This window comes from Oryctolagus cuniculus, chromosome 8 (genome assembly GCF_964237555.1).
Source record: "Oryctolagus cuniculus chromosome 8, mOryCun1.1, whole genome shotgun sequence".
NCBI classification, from domain to species: domain Eukaryota; kingdom Metazoa; phylum Chordata; class Mammalia; order Lagomorpha; family Leporidae; genus Oryctolagus; species Oryctolagus cuniculus.
The window spans coordinates 110898303-110904786 of record NC_091439.1 but is presented as its reverse complement, the minus strand read 5'-3'; the positions used below and the strand labels follow the sequence as shown (position 1 = coordinate 110904786).

Genomic DNA, 6484 nt, shown 5'->3' with positions numbered 1-6484 from the left:
CTTCACATTCTTGACCCCAGGAAGGGCCACGGGTCCAGGAGGCCTCAGCAAAAGCACTCAGCACTTCAGGCTGCCACGGGGGCATCCCCTGAGCCCCAGGAAGGCCTGTGGACAGCCCTGGCTCTCGGCCACCGCAGGGAGGCAAAGGCTTGGAGAGACTTGGGTCCACTTGGTGCGATGAGCGGGTGGGCAGCCTAAGGCTTGGCATCTGCAGGCGCTCAGGAAGTACACAGGACACGGGCAGTGAGCAGAGTAGGGCCACAGACCCCCCAGCACATCTGCCCTGTCTCAGGGCCTGAGCCGCCTCCTCCTGCACACCGGTTGTCTCTGCTCCTGATTCCTTCGCCCTGCAGAGCAGCCTGCTCAAGAAGCAGTCCCAGGGCCTCTCCCACCGCCACCCGGGAAGTGCCCCCCCCCAGCGCTCACACCCTTCTTTCTCTTGTTCTCTGGCGTGCGCGCGCGCGCTCACACACACACACACACACACACTGCACATGTCCGTTAGCCGCACTCACCATCCTCCTCCCACCTGCTCTCAAGCCTGCTCTGCTCAGGCCTTTCACGGCGCCCTCCCCCCGCCCCCACCTGCTCTCAGCTGCTGCACCTGCCGCCGGCACCCAGTCCTGCCCCACCCTGATCTCTGCGGACACCTCACACCCTGGGTCTCTCTGCCTGGGGCCTCTTTTCTTCTCTGGGCTTCCAGGGCCTCGGGCTCTCCTGATTTTCTGCCCAGTTCGTGTTGGTCCTTCCCGGTCTCCTGGGCTGTCTCTTCCTCTCCCTCCCCTTGTACAGTGCAGCAGCCAGGGTTCAGTCGTTGGCTGTCTGCTCCATCTCAGTGCCTTTGCTTGGAGACTGATGTAATCTTACAGCACCCCGTCTTGCTGGTAAGAACCTAACCACCCGTGGGATGGGCTGCAGCAGTGTGGGGAGGGGGCATTAGAAAGGGGATTAGGAACTTAACCCAGGTCTCCTCTATGGGTGGCAGGGACCCAAGCCCTTGAGCCGTCACCTGCTTGCCCCCAGGGTGTGCATTAGCTGGAAGCTCAGAAGCAGAGCCAGGACTCACTTCAGCTGATGCGGGGTGCAGGCGTCCCAGTCGGTGTCTTCACAGCTGTGCCCAGTGCCTGACCGTGACTCCTGACTAAGGAGCCCCCAGCATTCTCCTTTCACCACTGGATCGGTCAAGCGTGCCTGACTCACTTCTTTCTCGCATCTTCTTGCAACACCTTCAGGATCCAAGAGCAACAAAGTCGCCCCATTCCCCAGGGGACTCAGATGAAAACTGGCACAGCTCCGATGAAGACCTCGGGTGCAGCTCTAAGAGAAGACACTGCCGAGGAGCCACACCGGGTCCGGGAGGCAGGGCAGGTGTTTGAGGTCAAGGTCACTGTCACCTTAGCCACGTCAAGGTGAGAATGCCAGCATGGCCTGGGCAGCTAGCTGAGGGTGTGATCTCCCCTTTGCTTCTGTGCCCTGCACTGGTGGGTTTGGGGAGGCAGCTGCCTCACCCCTCCTGCCATGTCTGTGAAGGCGCAGGTCCTCACCAGACGCTGAAACTGCCGGCACTTCGGCCCCGGGCTCCCCAGCCTGCTCACTGTGAGCCGTGAACTTCTGCTGCTTGCGAATGGACTGAGACATACAGCTTTGAGAATACCACACCTGTGTCCATGACTTCTGGAAGGACGTCTTCCTCCCAGCCCCGCCACCCCCGCCAGAGGTTCACCTGATGGCCGCTGCCTGCAGCCCAGCTGCAGGTAACTCCATCCTTCCAGGTGCTCAGGTCCAAGGAGTGGAGCGAGCCCCTACGGCCAATCCTCTCACGCCACAGAAACCCTGCCAGTCCACCCACCCCGTTCCCTGCCCCATCCTGGCTGCAGTCACCATAACCTGTCACTGCCAGGCCCCTGACCCAAGCCCCGTTGTATGACTGCCCTGCTCAGAGCCCTGCAATAGCTCCTCAGCCACTCGAGGACAAGGTCCTTGTGATCCACCCTGCCCTGACTCCGTGTGACTCCCCCTGCACTAGCCACTGGTCTGACATCACCGCCAGGCACACTGACACCCTGCAGGACCCGCCACCCCCACCCCCACCCCGGGCTCAGCTGTCACCGGCTCACGGGTGCTTGTCCTCATTGCACTGCTTCCGAGTTCCCCCTGTGTCCTGAATTCCTGGGAGTCCTTGCTGTCTCTGACATGGGGGGCAGGGACTGGTTCCTGACCCTGCTATCTCTCGTCCACCTCCTCCCCCACTCCCTGAGGGCCTGGCTGTCCATCTGGTTCTCTGACTTAGGCCCAGCGCACCTGGGGGCACTTAAGAGGTATTTGCCCAATGGGGCGGATCAGTGAGTGGAGACACCTGGTGGTTAAGAGTCTGGCTGGTGGTAACTGCTAACTGCTGTTGTGCACAGCAATAATTACAGTGATCGTGGGGCTGGCGTAGTGTGTATCAGGTTAAGACACTGCCTGCAATGCCAGGATCCCATATGGGCGCCCGTTGGAGTCCCGGCTGCTCCGCTTCTGAGCCAGCTCCCTGCTAATGTGCCTGGGAAGGCAGTGGAAGATGGCTGAAGTGCTTGGGCCGCTGCACGCATGTGGGAGACTTGGAAGAAGCTCCTGGCTCCTGGCTTCTGCCTGGCCCAGCCTCTGTTGTTGTGGCCATTTGGGGAGTGAACCAGTGGATGGAAGATTCTCTCTCTCTCTCTCTCTCTCTCTCTCTCTAATTCTGCCTTTCAAGTAAATAAATAAACTTTTAAAAAGTACGGTCATTCCCTTTTTTCTCAAATAAGAACATTTCTGTAATTTGTCCTAGGTCACATGACTGGAGGGTGGCAGAGACAAGATTTGAATCCAGAGCTGTGTGCTGAGCCTCTCCACTATTCTCACACATTTCTGGAGAATCGTTGGTGCAGTCTGGGGCTAACGTTGTGCTGCAGGGGGTTCAGCCACCACCTGGGATGCTGGCAACCCTATTGGATCCAGCTCTTTGCTAGTGCACCTGGGAAGGCAACTGAGCACGGTGAAGCCAGTGGCCTGGACCAGGCCTGGATGATGCAGCTGTTTGGGAAGTGCACCAGAGGATAAAAGATCTTTCTTTCTCCCCTACCCCATCCTGCCCCCATCCCAATTACTCTGGCTTTCAAATACAAATGAAGAAATCTTTAAAATTAGCCAATGTATCTTTAGACCTTCATATGAAAAGTTTAACCAAAGCGTATGCCTGCTGTTCCAGAGAGCTAAGCATGGAAACACACACACACACACACACACACCATTGTACCATTGTTTGCTGTTAACAAACAAGCAAACAAACTCAGGTAAGAGCCCCAGGGTGCATAGCAAGGAACAACTGAGGTCAGAGAACATCTTGGTCCATTCCCAGGACAGAAGACTGCAGCTCCTGGACATCATGGCCAAAGAGTGGAGAATGACACGGAAAGTCCACGTGTGTGTGGAAGCGAGGATGGCGACAGGCCAGCGTGCAAAGCCATGCACCTGGTCCACTAATATTTTAACAAATTGCATTATTCCTGCTTAAAAGTGATGGGAAAGATGACACCCAAACGGTTTTTTTTTTTTAAGATTTATTTATTTGAAAGGCAGAGTTGAGAGAGAGAGAGAGCAAGTGAACTGGGAGTTGGCTCAGAAGTGGAGCAGCTGGGACATGAACTGGTGTCCACATGGGATGCTGGCATCACAGGCGGTGGCCACAGCACTGGCCCTGACACTCACATGTTAGTGATGGTTCTCCTGCTACTGTGAGATGAGTTTTATTTTTTCTTTTATATTTTTCTGCATAACTTCTCATAAGAAACAAAGTTTTGTCTAAAAGAATTCTGCCTTGACAGTAACATAACCTGTTAATACACCTTGTGACCAAGTTAAACATTTCTGAAGAGCTGAAATTCCATAGATCCCTATGGAATGCCAAACGAGCTGTAAGAAGTAAGAATGGAACAAGCCCATTTTTTTAAATCCAAGGCTAAAATATTTCCTTTTATTGCAATGTCCTTATCTAGATAAACCGCACTGAACAGTTTCAACTAAGCACACTAGGTTTTCCAAGTTTTAATAAGGTTTAGCTTTCTTTCCATTTCTTTAGGAGCTAGGCCCACAGAGGCATTAAGCTATACTTCTCTTTAGAGCACTCAGTCAAGATTCTTCAGAGAGAAGCGTCTCTTTCCACAGCCTATTACAAGCCCCCGGGCAGCCTCAATGCCCTAAGCTGCTTCAAGTTGCCCCAATAAGTTGTTTCAAGAACACTGCAAATAGGATGTATTTACACTGTGTCATCATGCTAAGAAATGACGGGATCAAAGCGCATTCCTAAGCAATTACTTATATTTGAGTATTCCTTTACCTCCACTCCTGAAGAATTATCCTCTTTACTTGGAAAACATCTCTTTTTAATTTTTTTTTCTGACTACAAGCCATTCTGGGAACAGTCAGAGACCTATGAGCGAACTTCAAAAGATTCGTGCAAAATGGAATGAAAATGTGTTCATTTCGGTGCTAAATACTCTGGCAACGCATGCATAGTTTTATAATAATATGCATTTCCATAAACTTTTGAAGATCCCTCATATTCATGGATTTCAATTCTTTTTACCCCAAAATAAACTTATTTTTCAGCTCCACAAGCTTCATTTTGAAGATTTATTTATTTATTTGAAAGTCAAAATAACAGAGAGGCAGAAGCAGAGGCAGAGGGGTGGGGGGAGAGGCAGAGAGAGAGATGTTCCATCTGCTGGTTCACTCCCCAAATGGCCACAACGGCCAGGGTTGGGCAAGCCCAAAGCCAGCGGGATGCCAGCACCGCAGGGGGTGTCACAGTGCCAGCCCCTTCCATAAACTTTTTAAAGCACTTATATGTGGTGCAAGTCAGTATGAAGCAATTTCTTAGGATCAGAAATAAGGAGAATGTCAGACTGATTAGCTAACACAGCAAATAGAGGAGGGAAAGGACACATTTAAATTTGCTCATGGAGCAACTGGGAAGGTCCCAAAAGGTTCATGCGCCCAGGTTAGCAGCCACACAGCTGGAAGTGCTTTCGAGACTCAATTCCGGAAGCCCAGGTAGAACCTTCACATTCTTGTGGGTTTGCAGGTGAAATGTTTCAAAGGGTTAGGAATGAATTCATTACAAGGAATGCCAACCTTGTGTTGTAGTCAGTAAAGCTGCCACCTTCGATGCCAGCATCCCATATCGGTGCTGGTTCGTGCCCTGGCCACTCCAGTTCTGGTCTAGCTCCCTGCTAATGGCCTGAGAAAAGCAGTGAAAGATGGCCCAAGTTGTTGGACCCCTGCTACCTGCAGGAGACACCCAGAAGAAGCTTCTGGCTCCTGGCTTTGGCTCCGCCCAGCTCTGGCCATGGTGGCCATCTGGAGAGTGAACCAGCGGGTGGAAGATCTCTGTCTCTGTCTTCTCCCTCTCTGTGACTCTGCCTTTCAAATAAATAGATCAATGTTTAAAAAACATGCTGTGAAGAGAGAGGAAGAACTGATAGAAGGTGCCACCAGGAGGGAGCACACGTGCATGCACACACACATGTGCAGGTACACACATGTTCAGGCACACACATGTACAGGTACATGAATCTACACGTACACACATGTTCAGGCACACACATGTACAGGTACACATGTACAGATACACACATGTCTGCACACACAGACATGCACAGACAGGAATACATGCACATGCCTGTACACACAATTCACATAGGGACCCATGCAGGCATGCACACACAGGCATGTACAGACAGGAACACATGCCCACTTCCATGCATGCACACAGAGGCACACATGACCACACACTTGCACACATCTGCACACAGGGCACCCATGCATGCCTGCACACACAGTTCACACAAGGCACACACAAGTACATGCATGCACACAGAGGCACACATGCCCACACACTTGCACATGCCTGCACACACATGGACACACATGCAGGCACGCACACTCATTCATGCAGCCCCTACAGTAAACTGGCCCCGCTCTGAGAACTTGAATACGAGCCCAATCCTTGCTGCGGGCGGTGGTTCCACACAAGTCGACGTGACTGCCGTGACGTGGGCAGCTCCGGAAGAAAGGGTGAAGAGCCCTGGCCTCTAAGCTGGAGACCCCGGCCGCGAGCCCGCGCTCCGCACCTGGGGGCGGTGTCAGAGACCTCGCACGGCGGGCAGCGCTCATCCCCACGCCGGCCACCCTCACGCGCCTGGGGCCCCTTCCTCAACCCTGGGGCAGCCACAGAGAGCAGGGAGCAGCTGGGCCGAGACGCGAGGTGCTGAGTCCGGCCAGCGGCAGGACCACGGGGTCCTCCGCGCGCCCACTGCCCAGCCCGAGGCAAGACGCCTCCCTGCCCCGCGGGTGCTCTGGTGCCCATTTCACGGGTGAGGAGGCCGGGGCTCGCCTGTCCCAGTGAGCGCCTCAGGCCCCGCCCCGGTCCTCTCTCCTTTGACCTCTTCTTTCCCACGGGGTT

General features: G+C 53.7%; 1 long non-coding RNA gene across 1 annotated transcript; it reads left to right on the top strand.

Annotated features, from left to right (window-relative positions):
* The first annotated feature begins 1232 nt into the window (after positions 1 to 1232).
* Positions 1233 to 2760, top strand: LOC138843400 (uncharacterized). The gene is made up of 2 exons (XR_011378069.1): positions 1233 to 1409; positions 1531 to 2760. It is a non-coding gene; the product is annotated as an uncharacterized lncRNA (long non-coding RNA).
* The last annotated feature ends 3724 nt before the right edge of the window (positions 2761 to 6484 follow it).